Source organism: Acartia tonsa, chromosome 13, assembly GCF_053477335.1.
Source record: "Acartia tonsa isolate MP-2025a chromosome 13, ASM5347733v1, whole genome shotgun sequence".
NCBI classification, from domain to species: Eukaryota; Metazoa; Arthropoda; class Copepoda; order Calanoida; family Acartiidae; genus Acartia; species Acartia tonsa.
The window spans coordinates 19,271,446-19,288,414 of record NC_137272.1 but is presented as its reverse complement, the minus strand read 5'-3'; the positions used below and the strand labels follow the sequence as shown (position 1 = coordinate 19,288,414).

Below are 16,969 nucleotides of genomic sequence, written 5' to 3'. Positions count from 1 at the left end.
TTCGCAAGTCCTACTGTTATAGAGCTTCGCTTTTATGGATGTTGTCATCCTTGTTCTTTATTTATTTTTCCAACCTTACACTTTGAAAATAAATTAAGTTTTAATCTTATCGCAAACTTGTATAAAACCTTTTCAATCAAAATATTTTTGTTTTTAGGAATTTTCTCTCTTAAAGCAGAAATTTTTAAATGCTTAGACTTAAGCCTTGTTCTATCGATTTTAAACTTGTTTTCTTGCACCGTATAATTATTATGCTTATATATGGTTAGGTTAAGTTATGGAAAGAAGAGCCCCGCATGGTTAGATCTCACCCAAAGGGCTAGAACTAAGATATTATTTGTTTTGTCAGAAAAACAATCTATCCCTATAAGAAAGTAACAGGATATCTGTTTGTGTGTCTGAAGCGAAGGATTGCGCTAACCGGCAATCAAACAAAGCTTCGTAGGTCCAGAGAAAGTTTGTAACTTTTAATAGGAGGGTGCCTCCACCCTCCCAGAGAGACCATCCCTAGAAAAAAACCTCCTAAGAAATATTTTTACCAGTTTCCCTCAAATTATAAATGGAGGGCGATTCCCCCCTTCTCCATAGATTCTATATATTCCCTAGATGCCACAAGTGACGTAATTCCTAGTTTTTATTATTTTCTTTATTAATAACAATTACAAAATATTTTTATACTAAAATATGAATAATTTACAACGATTTATTAACAATACCCTTATATTTTCTTTGTTATTTTTTTTTACAGAAATATGAGTGAATATAGTTTTATGTGTACAATTTTGTGAAAAAGTTCCAGTGAAATTTGAAAAAAAGTTAAAAGTTAAATAATCTTCAAAATTGTTTTTCTGGCTTCATAGTTTTTGAGGTAAGGTTTTTATTAGGGAAACCATATTTTTAAAAAAATTAGTAAGGGTTTCTGATTACAATTTTTAAATAAATGTTTTCTAAATTTTTTTATTTAAAAATGAAATAAACTAGGTACACTTAATTTCCTAAAACGATTAAAGAAAAATTTAGTTTTTCGTTTGTTTGTTTTTTACTTTAGATAAGAGGTGGATTCTTATAAAACTTTTTTGGCTCACTGGCTCACTAAAATCAGTGAGGCTCGCGGTGAGGCAAAATTATCCACACCAAAGTTTTAGCGAGCCTCACTGATTTTCGTGAGGCAGTGAGCCAAAAAGTTCTTAAAGAATCCACCTCAGGTTCGGTTAGGCTATTTTGGATATTGAGAAGCCCCGCAGGGTTAGTGCACCAATGGTGTTGGGCCCGCAGGGATTAGACATAGGCCATTCGCACGTCGGATTAAAGAGTAGCTGCGCTACTTAAACTACAGAAAAAGGATTAATTTATTTTTGCAACCTAGTTCTTTTTTTCTGCAGATTAAAGTAGGGATACAAAGATAGAACAATGGACTTTAAAATAATCTTCTTCTTAATCAATGTCCCTTAAGAGAGAAGACATTGGAGTGAAACACTAGAGGGAGAAGGGGTTAAATAACTGTATGTCTCCTTGTGCCATCTTTCAATTGGGTCTTTTAAAATTAACAAATAGTGTCAGGAATATTAACACAGACAAGTCGCAGCAGACGAAAAAGGTCCTTAACAGGGGGATCCAGGTAGTTGTCTGGTTATACATCTGTACTATAAATTTATTAATAACACAATGACGATAAATTGGTGTCCATCCCCAGGGATAATCAAACAAGTTTATCCCGATTTTCGTGGAGGATGGGGGGGGGGGGAGGGGTTATCAATGTTGCCTAAATAGTGCTTCATGGGAAAGCACCATTTAATGTATTTAATCTATTATTCATTTTTTAAATCCTATTTTTCAGGTTTTCTACATTTTTATAGACTTTTGTTCCTAAATTAGTCTGGTTAGAATCGTCATACTTATATAAAACCTTAGAGACTTCAATGAATTGTTGAACGCCTAGCGATTCAAAATTCATTTAAATCCATATATAAATATTTTTTCTAGTTGTAAAGTTTAAACACAAATAGTTTTTCTTCCGATTAAAAATCCTTTTTTCTGCCAAGATAGCTAAATTGAAATAGGTTGATTTATTTGTGGATTTATAACCCCCCAGGGCTTTATACTAGTTTCCCTTAAATCATCTGTTTGAGAACCCTCCCCCCCCCCCTCCACACACACATAATTTTTTTTGTAATATAAGGATAATCAAATCCATAAAGCGATTCTAGTTTCTATGAAAATCTGTTTATAGCGAAGCTTGACCAACCAGTTGGTCAGATAAACAATTACTTTTTAAAAGCGATGCTTTTCTATAATTAAGGCCAGTGCGTCTGTTCGTAACGGTTAGGTCACTGTAGGCTCTTTACGTCAATTTAAACATTTTAGAATTATTCTATCGATTTCAAACTTTGCATGATGATTCCTATGACAGTTAGGTATGATTAGAAATTGTAACAACTCTTTATTACCAAAATATCAGTACATCCATTTAAGTCATGTTTATTTCTAACTTGGTTTTTAAAAGCGAAGCTTTTCTATAATTAGGGTCGGTCCGTCCGTACGTCCGTACGTCTGTCCGTCCGTAACGGATAGCTTTTTTCATTAATTTAGGCATGTTAGAATTGTCCTATTGATTTTAAATTTTGCATGGTGATTTATTTAGTAGTTAGGTACGATTTAGAAAGCGTAGCAACTCTATAATCATTACCGAAATGTCCGTACGTCCATTTTAAACATGTTGATTTTTTTACTTTTTCAACAACAAATTTTTATGTGAACTAATCATCTTATTTATCTGATTTTTAGTATATTGTAATAAGCGAGGCAACTCTATAATTAAGTCCTAAAAATGTAAGTATGTCCATAAACATTATCCCGAATCAAGCAGTTTTTTAAAAACAAATTTACTTACAATTTTGTTTTGACCCTTATACATTTATATTATGATTATTCAGTTCTGACGCTATACAAGTGTTAATGTCCGTTTGTCCTACCGTTTCAGTGCTTCGCTTTTATGGATGTTGTCATCCTAGTTTTTCTAAAAATAATCAAAGGGGGTGGTTATCTATAGTCTTTTAACAATAACAGGGGATGTTATCCTTTATTACTCGCAAGAGAATACACACACAGATAAAAACCAATAGTTCCAGGTATAAATCAACAAAAGGACAATTATGTCCAAAAGTAGCGCAGCAACAAGAACAAACTATAGTTTCTTTAATAGAAATATTAATATCCGCTGAATTATAACCGGTTTTGAGTCATACTAAAAGAACAAGTAACGTAATTATTAAAGATTAGAAGATTAATCCAAAACTGCTTTTAATTTTATAAACTTTATATAACTATTTTCGCATTGTATCATACAGTTTTCCGCAGATAGTAAAATGGACAAATCGCTGTATTACGATTATATGTCTTTTCTATGGCCCTGAGCGTCTACAAGTATAAGTCCTTCCATAATATCCAACCTGTATTTCATCAAATTTTGTTTGCTTAACATAAATTTTTGATAATAACTGATTAACCAAGCTTCAATGTGTTTCAATAATATTATGTGCTTAGTGACTCAAATTTTCATGCTTGTTTGTCAGATTATATAATTGGTTGAGCGTTGTTTATGTGGAAGTTGTTTTCCTTGTTATAAATATATAAATACAGGACAGACATAGAAGGTTATAAAATTTCTGTCTGAACATGATACAGAACATTAACCATTAAGTGGAATTTCAATTTTTGAATACTACAAAAGAAATTTACAAATATGATAAATGAATGTAAATTTTTATGTATGTTTTATTGCTGAATCGTCGTTGCTCTTTAGTTTACACACACTGTTTCTTGCTGCGTAGAGTTTTTACTCTATAACTGGCACACCCTGTATCTAGGTTTAAAATAGTTGCTCTATAATTATTGCACACTGTTTATTGCTGCGTAGAGTTTTTGCCCTATAATTGGCTCACCCTTACTTAAAACTCGCTGCATAGTCGTAGCCTCTAAAAGACGTACACTGTTTAGTGCTAAATGGAGTTGTTGCTTTATAATTGGCACTCTCTATCTCGCGGCATAGTTGTAACTCTTTAAATAACGCACATTGTTTAGTGCTAAATGGATTTTGTTGCCCTATATTTGGCGCAACCTGTATCTCGCTGCATAGTCATAACTCTTTAAATGATGCACACTGTTTATTGCTAAATAGAGTTGTTGCTCTATAATTGGCACTCTCTATATCTCGCTGCATAGTCATAACTCTTTAAATGACGCACACTGTTTAGTGCTAATTGGAGTTGTTGCCCTATATTTGGCGCACCCTGTATCTCGCTGCTTAGGTAGTCTTTGCCTTTTAAATGACGCACACTGTTTGTTGATTAATAGAGTTGTTGCTCTATAATTGGCTCACTATAATTGAGAAACCCTACCAATAACTCACTACAAAGCAGTTTCACTAGATCGAGCACCTAATATCTAGCAGCGTAATCCTTGTTCTATAATTAGCGCACCTTGAATTTGCTGCGTAGTTTCTGTTATGTAATTTGAGCACCATTTACCTTGCTGCTCACTTGTTTCGAAGTGATAGACGTAAGGACTTATACAAATGCCCTAGTTAAAGAGATGCTATGCTAATGACGAGAGTACAAAATTGTAAAGTCTAGCTTATTCAACCAAATTCAAAGATAAAGTTAGAATACTAAATTTAAAATATCTTAAACTATCGTCGAGAAAAACATACTTTTATGTATTTTGAATACATAAGACAAATCCTTACTTTACTTAATCTTAAATTCTCCGCCCTTGCCTTATTTTACACATGAATTTACCTATTACCTATTTTTATAGCATTTAGGTATTACCGTATTATCATTAAAATCATTATGATTTAAATAATGAGGCGATTTTTATCATTTTACTTTATCCGTTAATTGAAATCCTAATTAAGAAAATAATAAAGATTAAAAGTTGGAAGAAAAAAGAAAAAAAGCTAGGTCAAAGATGAGAGAAAGAATAATAAAAAGTAAGAATTGCCCACGGAGCGAGAAGCATTATTTAGAAAAAAAATATAAAAACTATAGATACTTTTCTTATGTCCTAATGTTCACTTCTAGTCTGTAGGAAATTTATATCTAGTGTATGTCCGTAATTCATACCATCTGTAATTTGAGATTCTAACTTAAAATTCCATGTTTATTCGGCGATTTAGATTTAGAGAACTAAATTAACTAAGCACTAAAAAAACTTTTTCATGTGACACTTATTGTTTTGTTTTAGGTAAGTCTATGCAACTTAAAGAATATCTGCTACACCTGACCCCTCGTCTATAGCTACGGAGTAAGGAGTAGTTTTTTTTGTCTGAAGCTTAAGATTTCAATCACTACTGTTTTGATTGAGTTCTTCAATTTAGGGAAGCTTCATAAGTCCCGGGAAGAACGATTTTAACGATTTATGATACAGTGTTTCCTCAACTCAAACCAAACTACTTCCAAACAATGAGCGACCACGTTTAAAGTATAATGGCGGATAAATATTATTTTCTATAACACCCAACTCCAGCCCAGTTACTGTAAATGTTGTGAAACTATTTTGGTAAAGTTTTCTCTAAGGAAATTAAAAGTTTAAGTCTGTCATACCTAATTTTCAGGCCGATAGTCACCCGTGTTAAGCCTAGAGGCATTGTGTTCACCAATAGTTTGGTTGGTTTGTGTCGAATATAAGTTAAAGCTGACATGCTATCGACTTGATGACGTTTTATTGAAATTTTCATTTTGGTTTTAAATAGAAAAAGCTTTTGGGTGCTACTTAAAGGCCTTTATATTAAATTTTTTTTTATTCTTAAAAACGTTAGTCAAATGTTTTGCTGAGTTCAAAGTGATTCTAAATAACTATTAAACTTTTTATACTATTAGATAAAAAAAACAGTTTTGATTTTGTATATGTTAACTGAGATCAAAGCACAAATAAAAATGTAAACAAAATTATTAGAGCAGTCACTTTACAACTTAATCAGCTGTTACGAAAGATAGATGTTTGGTTTTGAGCATTTGTTCAATTCATTTAACTCCTAGTCGGCTTCTTGACAACTTTATAGCAACCACTTTAATTTTGATTTAAAGGGGAGTATGTAAAAATTTTTTTGGGGGGGAGGTGGCATTTCTCTTGGGGGGTGGTGTTACCCTCCCTATAAATATTTATAAACCTTTCTAGGACCTATGAGAAACATCACTGCAAAGGAGTTTTATATAAGTTCAGCGGTTGGATAGATCCTTCGGTACAGACAGACAGACACATATCCTGTTACTTTTATATAAGGATAACATTAATCTATTAAAGTTTCTAAAAAAAATTGTGTAAAAAGTATTTATTTGTATTCTAACTTGAAGTATAAAACAAACCATCTATCTTTGTGAAGTAAATTTACCAGAAACATGGAAATATTTTCAGTGTAAAACATTTAATCCTAATCCTAATATATAAAGTAGTAGGGTCAGTATCTTGCGGTTTTGGGCCATTTTCCATATAGGTACTTTACTTCCCGTAATAAGGCTGTATAATATATCAATGTATGTAGAATTAATTCACTGGTTAACAACAACAAAAATGAATTAATACTGAGATTTTTATTTATGTTTCGTGGGTAATTTAAAAAAAAAAGATATTTAATTTTACCTGTGAGTAATAGTTAAGTTGCGTATTAAAGACAAGTTTCCTCTACTAGGAATTGAATAATTATTAGATTAATTCCAGTTTTGTTGTTCGCAAGGGGCCAAAGGCATGGGCGAACAAAACAGGCATTGTTTGTAAGATTTTGATTTTAGTCGTAGCAAGTTCTCTATTTTACGATACGATACAGGATTTTTCAGTAGGAATCTAAACCGGTTTCAATCCGGAGGAAGTGAAAAAGATTCGGATCCGTAATAAAAATAATTTCAAAATATTTATCTGATACCTATCCAAGTTTGCTACGCAATGCGGTTTAACTTTTTGAGTGATAGAGAAAAATATTTGTGAAAGTGAAACTGTTCTACATTTCGCATATGTCTGTCAATTCTTACATAAGAACGGATAGCTCTGGTTGTTAAATTAGGGTGTTAGAATCTTCCTATTGTCATTAAACGCAGGGATAAGGGATGGGAAACGTAGGAAAATATTATTTCAGGCCTATTTCAAGCCTAGGCCTATTTCTAGCCTAATAAACCAGTTTTGGGATGGCGCACTGGTTCGTATAAAACGCTAATGAAAAAGCTGTGTGTGTGTGTGTAGATAAAGTATAGAATCAAATTCAGGTAGCTAGTTTAAAGTAAAAAACATAACTTTTTATAAACCTATATATTAATGGCTTTTGTTAAAATGAAGTTTTTTCTCTCCAAAATTTTTTTTATCTTTTACTTTGGTAATTTGAACTGTCAGAAAGCTATCGTTGGGTTTCCCTCACACATATTTTAGTTTGTACTATTTGCATTTTTATTAATGAGTAAAAATTTTATTTGAAAATTTCATTGCTAATTAAAATTCAAAATAAATAAATTAATATGCACTTGGGTAACATTCTATCAAGTTCTTTGGATACTATTATGTAGTGATAGATTTGTACTGTGTTGTATTGTACATATATTAGAGTTAAGGTGTTGTATAAATTCCGTATTAAATTTTTAAAATTCAAAATACAACATCTAATTTATAAACTACCAAATGAAAATTTGTAGCTACCTTCTTTACAAAAAATAATCCCGTTATTTTTGTTTTTTCTATATGGCCCTTTTTTAATGTTTAACTCTAAGCAGATTTAATAATTAAGCTAATGTGATCTAACACCATTTATATTTATTTTTTAGTAGCAGACTAAATCATTATTTTTTCTAGAATTGTCTGCTTCTAAAATTTCCGCCAATTGGTGATTGGTTGTTAAACACAGGCCGATTCTTATTGGTTTAGAGCGATAGCTACTTGGGAGCGTCCGCCAGTTTGATAGGAATTTGTAATAGTTGCAATATCCCTTTAGAATCTAGGCCGGGACCTAATTAATGGCCAGGTTTCCTATCCCTTATCCCTGATTAAACGTTGGACGAAGATTCTTGTTACGTTTAGAATTTAAAGCTTAATTAATCTATAGACGTTCCAAATTGTTAATATTCATTCGTTGACGGTTAATAAAATTAATGGATATGAATAGTAATACAGGGAGGGAAAGAACATAGGGCTGTTAATAACACTAGTCCCCAAAGTTTTATTATAACGTTTTCTTATTCGTTGGCTTGGCAACTTTGGAGACTTTTATTAAATTTTGATTGGTTGGTTCATAAAGTTGAGTATCCAAACGTTTCAACCCCTGATGGTAATCTCTAGTAGTGATAATTTTGTGAATCATCATGATGGATGTAAATTAATTTATCGGACATTGTCTTATTCCATTAGAACCCGATAAGGAAGGTGATTTATTTCTTGTCTATAAATTATAACATGATCTGTTACTTTGTAAGTTGTTTTCCTTGTTTTAACTACATCAGCAAATATTTTAGCTTCAATTGCTTTCAAGCAAGGTATTTTCTATTTGCAAAAGTATCTTGTAACTTTATAATTGTAATTCCTAAAACGATAGGGTTCATTATTTACAAATTAATAAATTATTTCAGTTAAAATTTACTGAGCTTTTTATATTTTATTCTTTTCTTATAACTAAAATTGCTTTATATTTACGATTTAAAATTTATTTCTATAAGATAAAACCAATGAATAAAAGATTCATTAAATTAGTTAAAGGTTTTGAGGAAACTGATAAGATAACGTGGCTATAAAACTTTGGGTACCAGCATAATTTACTATCCAATGTCCACTCCCTTTCAGGGTTATACAGGTGAAGTTCATTGTTCATTCACTTCCGCATATTATCGCATCCAAATAGCCTTCTCATCGTAAAAAATACACAATAGCAAATATACATAAAGGCGTATTAATGATACTGACTAATAAGTGCAGTCAATAATTTTTTTTGGGTGGAAAATGGTTGCAGCTACTTTAAAAAAGGTAGTTAAATAATAATTAGTTTATGAAAAAGTAATTTTATGGTAAAAGGTCCATCTAAATCACATTTGTAATTCAAAAATTTTCTTAGAGTAAAATTTTCATTTTGAAGACGACATTATTATATTTATAATATACGCAGCATTTATAACAACTTTAAAATCATCGTTACGTGACAACCAGTGCACATAGGGGCAACAAGGGGCAACAATTCACCACCCCCAAATCAAGTTTTAAACATTCTATGAGTATTATCATACCCAATGTACATCAGATTTCAAAGGAATCGTAAAATACGCTTTTTAAGTAAGCATTCTAATGCATGGAAGTCAAGGAATGCAAAATTTTTCTTACAAAAAAAGGCATACTTTTTGTGTTTCACCAACAATTTTAAAAGTATTATAAAATCTCTTAGAATTAACGTAATTAGACAAAATAACTTCTGATGAGTCATGCATTACATATATTTTGACAGTATAAAAGAAAAAAACACAAATTGAAGAAATTAGTCCTAAATAATTCTAGTTGAAGTCAAGATTTTAGTTTTTATTTGTTTGTTTTTTAATCAACATTTAAGAAGACAGTAAGAGGAAACATGTTTTCACCGGTTGCCACAGGCTAAAAATACGATATTTGATTACCTAAAGACATATTTTAATCGCCAGTACTGGTTTTATTTACCCCCCCGCGCCCCCGTAGGGGTTTTTAGCCCGTTTTCTGAACGTGGGTGCACGAAAAGCTTGTAAGAAAAGGCGTTTAAATGCGCTTTTAAAGTCAAAACTTAAGATATAATTCAAATAAATAAAAGACACAAAAACATAGACATATTGGGAAATATTTATTCTGACTTAGAATTAAAGTTAATAATAAATATTTTCAAGTTCTATTGTACATCCCCAATGATAATACACAAAATTACCCCTTGTGTAGATTAAAGTTAGTAGTTAAAACGTTTGAACACACAACTGTAAAACTTTGGGGACTAGTGTTATAAACAGCCCAATGTCCCCTACCTCACTGCGGAAAGGTAAAGTTAATATGCAAATAACGTGAGGTTCTTAAAATTATTCTAAATTGGAATTAGCAAGTAGTCTTCTGTTTGTCTATTGGTAATGCTTTGTTTTTAAATTATGTAATTACAGGGTATTCATGTTTAAAGTCAGCAGTTTTATTTAGAAAGGGAGGGGACTGTTAATTACACTAGTCCCCAAACTTCAAAGTTTTATAATAACGTTTTTATATTCGTTAGCATAAAAACTTTTATTGGTTGGTTCATTAAGATGAGTGTCAAAACTTTTCAACCACTAATTGTCATCTACAGACAAATAATTTTGTAATATAATTTATTAAATATGTATTTATTAAATATGTATCAATATTGGGGATGTACGTATTGATCGGTTATTGTTTTGTTCCTTAGATCCCTAGGTGTTAATATATAATACAAAGTAGCTTGATGTCTGTTTGTCTGTCCGCCCATCCCTTAAGATCTCGCTAACTACTAAACTGATTGAATTCTACTCTTCAGGGAATATATCTACTGGTCCTGTGGTTGTTTAAAGATCTTTTTCAAAAATAAAAATCCCCCTCAATTTTTTCATATTTCTATGATTAGAATCGGTCCGTCCGTACATCTGGTACAGTTAGCTCTTTTACTTAACTTAAACAGGCTAGAATTGTCCTATCGATCTCAAACTTTTCATGCTGATTTCTACAACAGTTAGGTACGACTTAGAAAGCACATTAACTCTTTAATCGTTACCAGAAAGTCCGTACATCCATTTATATCAAGGTGATTTTTACTTTTTTGACAACAAATAATGGTTTTGAATGTTAAAAATATCCTATTCATCTGATTTTTTTAATACTGATTCCTATTTCAATAATGTCTATTGTTATAAGCGAAGCATCTCTATATTCAAGTCCTAAAAACGTCAGTATGTCCTTAAACAGTAACATGTATTTAATCAGTTTTAATTACAATTTTGTTTCAGAGCTTCGCTTTTTTCATGGATGTTGTCATCCTTGTTTAATTACCTCTTAGGGCAAATCCACTAGAGGCTAGGGGCGAAGCCGCTAGTATACATATAAACAGTAAACAAGAATCATAATATCATTATAAATATAGATATTAGTTAATAAAAATTTATGTTAATCATGCCCACATTTATAATGGATTTATTAAACATAAAAATAAAGTGAAACTTGTAGCTTGCTAAAATAAGGATCCCCATCCACCCCCATTTACACCATCCCCTCCCCTCCTACTGAAATGAATTCCATGACCCCAAATTTGACACTTTGAACACTAAAATCGGACTACAATTAACCTAGTTACAATTTAAAGGGCCCAAAAAGCTAATGATAGGGTAGCTGCGCTACTAAAAAATTCTCATATTGCTCTGATAACCAAAACCCCTAATTAGACATTTTAAACACGAAATTCAAGATAGTTGATGGATAGATAGATGGATAAATAGATGGATAGGTAGATGAATAGATATATGGATAGATAGATGGATAAGTAAATGGATAGACAGATGGATAGATGGATGGATAGATAGAGGGATAGATTGATGGATGGATGAATTGATAGTTGATGGATAAAGAGATGAATAGTTGATGGATAGATAGATGGATCGATATATAGATGGATAGAGAGATGGATAGATAGATGGATAGATAGATGGATAGATAGATGGATAGATAGATGGATAGATAGATGGATAAATAGATGGATAGATAGATGGATAGATAGATGGATAGATAGATGGATAGATAGATGGATAGATAGATGGATAGATATATGGATAGATATATGGATAGATAGATGGATAGATAGATGGATAGATAGATGGATAGATAGATTGATAGATAGATGGATAGATAGATGGATAGGGTAAGGGGGGGCTATTTTCGGGAGGGTTTAATCTGGTAATTTTCTATCTACCTTGATAAAATGACCTTTATCTCCATGTTCCTTTCAAATGACAGAAAAAAACATAAAAGCAAATTTGTTTGTTGTTAAATCAACTACAAAAAAGTATAAAATGAAATTTTTGTGAGATGAATTTTAAGGGTACTAAATAATTAAATCCCCTTTTTGGTTGATTTGCCCCAATGTGCAGTGGACGGATTTTAGATTGGTCAATGGATTTGAATTTATTACGACCAGGACTATTTTTTTGCCACCTTGGCCGACTAAATCGGCCAAGGAATAACCGGCTACGGTATTTTTAAACTTTACTTCTATTTTATGCAATTATTATCATGTCTACAACTTTAAAATCACCGTTACGCAACAACCAGTGGACGGATTTTAGATTGGTCAACGGATTTGAATTTATTACGACCAGGACTATTTTTTTGCCACCTTGGCCGACTAAATCGGCCAAGGAATAACCGGCTACGGTATTTTTAAATTTTACTTCTATTTTATGCAATTATTATCATGTCTACAACTTTAAAAACATCGTTTCGTGACAACCAGTGGACGGATTTTAGATTGGTCAATGGATTTGAATTTATTACGACCAGGACTATTTTTTTGCCACCTTAGACGACTAAATCGGCTGAGGAATAGCCGAATACGATATTTTTAAACTTAACATGAAGAAAATTTGGGCCGATTATGTTAATCGGCCGAATCCGGCCGAAGTCGGCCGATTTCCGGCCGGCCGATAACGAAAACAGCTTGCTAATACTGTTCCAATTTGGTTACACTTTTAAGGGAAGGTTTATAAATGTCTTAGGGTTGGTTTTAGGCTTTGTTCCTGACCTCCATCAGACTCCCCAATAGGATAAGGATCAAACAACTAATATTCTAATATTATAGCTTCTAAAATCCTTATTTCTGAACCGATTTTTAAAAAATAAAGGTCTAGCAGCACAGTTATGGGACCTGGAAAACGCTTAAAGCAATCGTTATATGCGTGGATTGAATCATAACAAAGATATTAAAAACCGCATGAAGATTTAGGGTTGGCAGAGTTATAAAATTTAAAAAAAAATTTAGCTCAAGGATAAAAACTTTTCAGATAATTGGCAATTAAAATCCTTATTTGTATCATAAAAGGTAATAGCTGCACTATCATTCCAAATGTTATAGCCATTTTAGAGAATATTGACTGCACTTACTGACTAAGCACTTATACCTCCCCCCCATTTAAAAAACAAACAAATCGGGGGTAATATTATGAATGATTAATAATGAAACAAGCGCCGATTTTTTAATTTATTACATAAACGGAAACGAAGCAACATCCCTAGCTGTATAGTTGTGTGTTAAAGTGTGTGTAAATTGTGTGCGTCTGTGTAAAATCCATTAATTCACCAACGGGCCATTAAACCACCCGCCCCCCCACCCCAAACTTTTCTTTAAAACTTTTTCTAATTCCTCTATGAAGCCTTATATAAAAGTGTTTTAGCAACAATGTTAGTAGAATAACGGCTGGTTAATAATACGATATGCCAACTATCATGTTATTGTACACCTAGATTATAAGGTTTAAATTGATAGGGCGATTCTAACACGTCAAGATTTACACCCAGAGCTATACTTTAAATACTAACGAACATAAATAATATGTAAAAAGTTCAAATTTGAACAGAGGCATAAGAATATTCACCGCCCCCTATCGCCCTTTCTCCGTTTTGACATTAAAGCGGAGTCCACTGCAAAAAGAAAGGATTTGTCTGGCAAGTTTGTTTAAACAAGTCTGGTCAGACCAACTTTGAAAGGATAGGTGCAAGGGTTATCTATGTCTATAAATTTCACAGATACAAGGATCTGCAAAAGGAACAAAATGTATCAAATATAACCATTTTCATTAGACTGATGAAACTTTGCGAATATTTTTCCTTTATTCTTTGGATTTTTAATTCGTTAGCTTGTAAGTTTCAGTCAAGAAGATTATTTTCCGTATGGCTTCGAAACCGATTACTATCCTCTGGATTATAAAAAGTTCTTAGACATACTAAAAAATTATGTATACCAGAGTATTTTCCACATATATATTTAAAAAAAAAATAAATTTAATACCTTTGGCTCTTCGGGATTAACAGCTGTCTCTGATACTATGCGATAAAAAACTTCTATAGAGACATTGTATGGATTTGTTTTGTAATAAAATTTAATCTTGTTTGAATAAAACAATTTGGCATCCTTTGGTTCTTAATTTATAATATTTAGTGTGATGTAGTCACTTTGCCTCTAGCATCTAAGGACTATGTATTTGAAGAGGTAGAGAGGGGCTAAAAGCATAGCTTAAAACCATCCCAAGTACTAAATCTGAAGTGGAAAAGACTAAAACTATCACAGGACCTATGTGAAGCTCACCTAAAATAGTAAACCCAATTTACTACTTTATATAAAAGGATAAATATTTTAAATACTGAGGTGGTATATACTATAAGTTATGAGTTTTGAGAGGTATATTCCCCGTCATTGTGGTGGTGATGTTAATTGGCCTGCAGACCTGCAAATTGATATTCCCAAGAGCTTACTAACTTGGAATACAGGGATTGGACATTGGACAATAAATTTACTTTTCTTCAAATTACAATGTTAGATAGTATATCTATATACTAGCGGCTACGCCCCTAGAGGCCTCTAGGGGCACTTGAGGAGGAGAGAGTCGAATTTGATAATTCAATTTCTTATTTTAGATTTTGAAAGAAAAAGTTAAAAAAAAATTTACGTTTGACGCTTATTTTTCGTTGAACTTTCTTTCTAAAATTGGTAAATTTTTAAAAAATTTAATTTCTCTAGGGAGGGTGGTGGTACCCTCCCCCAAAATAGTTATAAACCTTCCCGGGACATATGAGAATCTACCCTGTTAAGGAGAACCCAATCAGTTCAGCGGTTAGCGAGATCCTTCGGTACACACAGACAGACAGACAGACACATAGACATCCTGTTACTTTAGTATAAGGATATACATATATAGAATGAAAGGAATGTAGTTTAATTTAAAATGCTTCTTTCTCTTCCCTGATTAATTAACTACTTCACACATAAAAGTGACCATACACATCCACCATTTTTTTAATGAAAAATAATAGTTATCAGTGCGATGATAGGTTTGAGTTTCAGCTTTACCATTATCAGAAAAGCACACAAATATAGCATATGTATATCCGATATGTCAGATGTGTGAAAAATCAAATCTAATTTAAACATGGAACCATTAAAGAGATCGTTATGAACATATTTGCATATTTCTATATAGATTTAGATGTTTTCTAACACAGACGGACATTTATTTACAAATACATAGAATCTTCAATCAAACAATATACATATTACATATTTGTGTGTTGTGTATTATGTATACAATTCTTCATTTTTCCTCTCACCAACTTTCATCTAAAATTACACGGATATACTACTTGATGAAATAATTTTCCTTATTTTTCTACTTCCACTCTTTGAATATAGAGTTATTCTTTTAATTGATTTTAAAGATTTTTTTTCAACGCTGAAAAATGCGCCAAAACCTATAAAAAGGTAAAATTTTAATTCCAGTTTCTTCTTATTCCTGACTATTTACTTTCTATGTGCCTCTTTCTAATTTTATGCGTGTTTGGATGATGTGTATTGGTATCTAAACAATAAGTAGTAAGTGTTTTTATTTTGTCTACTGTAATGATTGAGTTCTCCTTCTAAAGGAAGCTTTGTATAGGCCAAGGGATAGTTTTATGCTATTTATTTTTTAGATTTAGGCCTTTGGATGGTTTTAGGCTATTTTCTGCCCCTTTCTTACCTTATGGAATAAAGAGCCTATAAATGCTAGGGGGACGTCGGTGTTCAAAACAAAAAGTATTTTTTTTCTAAATACATAATTTTAAGCTGTATCTGTTATTAACCTAGAAAATAATCGGTCCTTTACTCAAACATATTTCTTGCTCAAATACTGCACGTCCTATCCCTACGGGTAAGATCCTTTAGGGGCTCCCTTAACTTTTAATTAACCTAATATAACCTAAAATGTTTTTTCCCCCAAAAGTTTCTTTGTGGTCCAAAGCAGAGAGGAAGGGAGGGGACATTGGGCTGTTTATTACACTAGTTCCCTAAGTTTTACATTAACGTTTTCTTATTTTTGATTCAACAGTTTTGGGCACTTTTAATGAATTTTGATTGATTGGTTTATCAAGTTGAGTGTCCAAACGTTTCAGCCACTACTTGTAATATACAGAAGGGATAATTTTGTGTATCATTATTGGCATGTACATCAATAATCTGCTATTGTCACATCCCTTAAGATCCCTTGGGTTCAAAGGCAATATGCGGCAAGCCACAAAATAATCTGATTTTTGAAATGTAAGAACGAAAAGTTTCAGACAAAAATTTTTCTCTTTGCATAAAATATGTATACCCCCTCCCCCCTGATTTGTTTGTATATATCTGAATGGGAAAAGATCCATATATGCACTTTAGCTGTAAGTAGGATGGTTGTACTTTCATTTCCGCATAAAGTGTGTCATAATCGCACGAAGACATAATAGCAAATAATAATCTTATTAATGAAGTAGTCAGTATGGTTTTTTATTTGTTTGCCCGTAAAGATCTCGCTAACCACCCATCTGATTAAATTCAATACATTAGGGAAGAATTATATCCCCCGTGATGGTCTTAAGCTATGGAATTTATAAAATAATGTCATTTGGTGGGTTTTGGCTATTTGACTACTGCTACTGACCCCACTGAATACAGAGCCCTTGGATGCTTGGGACGAATCCACTAATGATATGGTAATGTGATACATATATCGAAGGTGATTGCACATTGAAGGTATCATATTTCATTTGTTGTACTAGAATACTAGCGGCTGCTTCACAGCCTCTAAAGACATTCCTTTGTAAATTAACCGTTAAAATTTATTGCCGGTTACTTTTGATCTGATCCCAGTTGTTCCCAAAGTTGTCAAGCCAACGAATAAGAAAATAGCCCCATAGTCTCCTTTCTATCTGCGAACAG

At 32.2% G+C, this 16,969-nt stretch overlaps 1 protein-coding gene across 1 annotated transcript in view; it reads left to right on the top strand.

Annotated features, from left to right (window-relative positions):
- The first annotated feature begins 746 nt into the window (after positions 1-746).
- Positions 747-16,969, top strand: part of LOC145335190 (uncharacterized) — an 82,797-nt gene continuing 66,574 nt past the window's right edge. The window contains exon 1 of the mRNA XM_080180922.1: positions 747-868. The gene's annotated coding sequence lies outside the window, so the exon portion shown is untranslated. The remainder of the gene's footprint in view (positions 869-16,969) is intronic.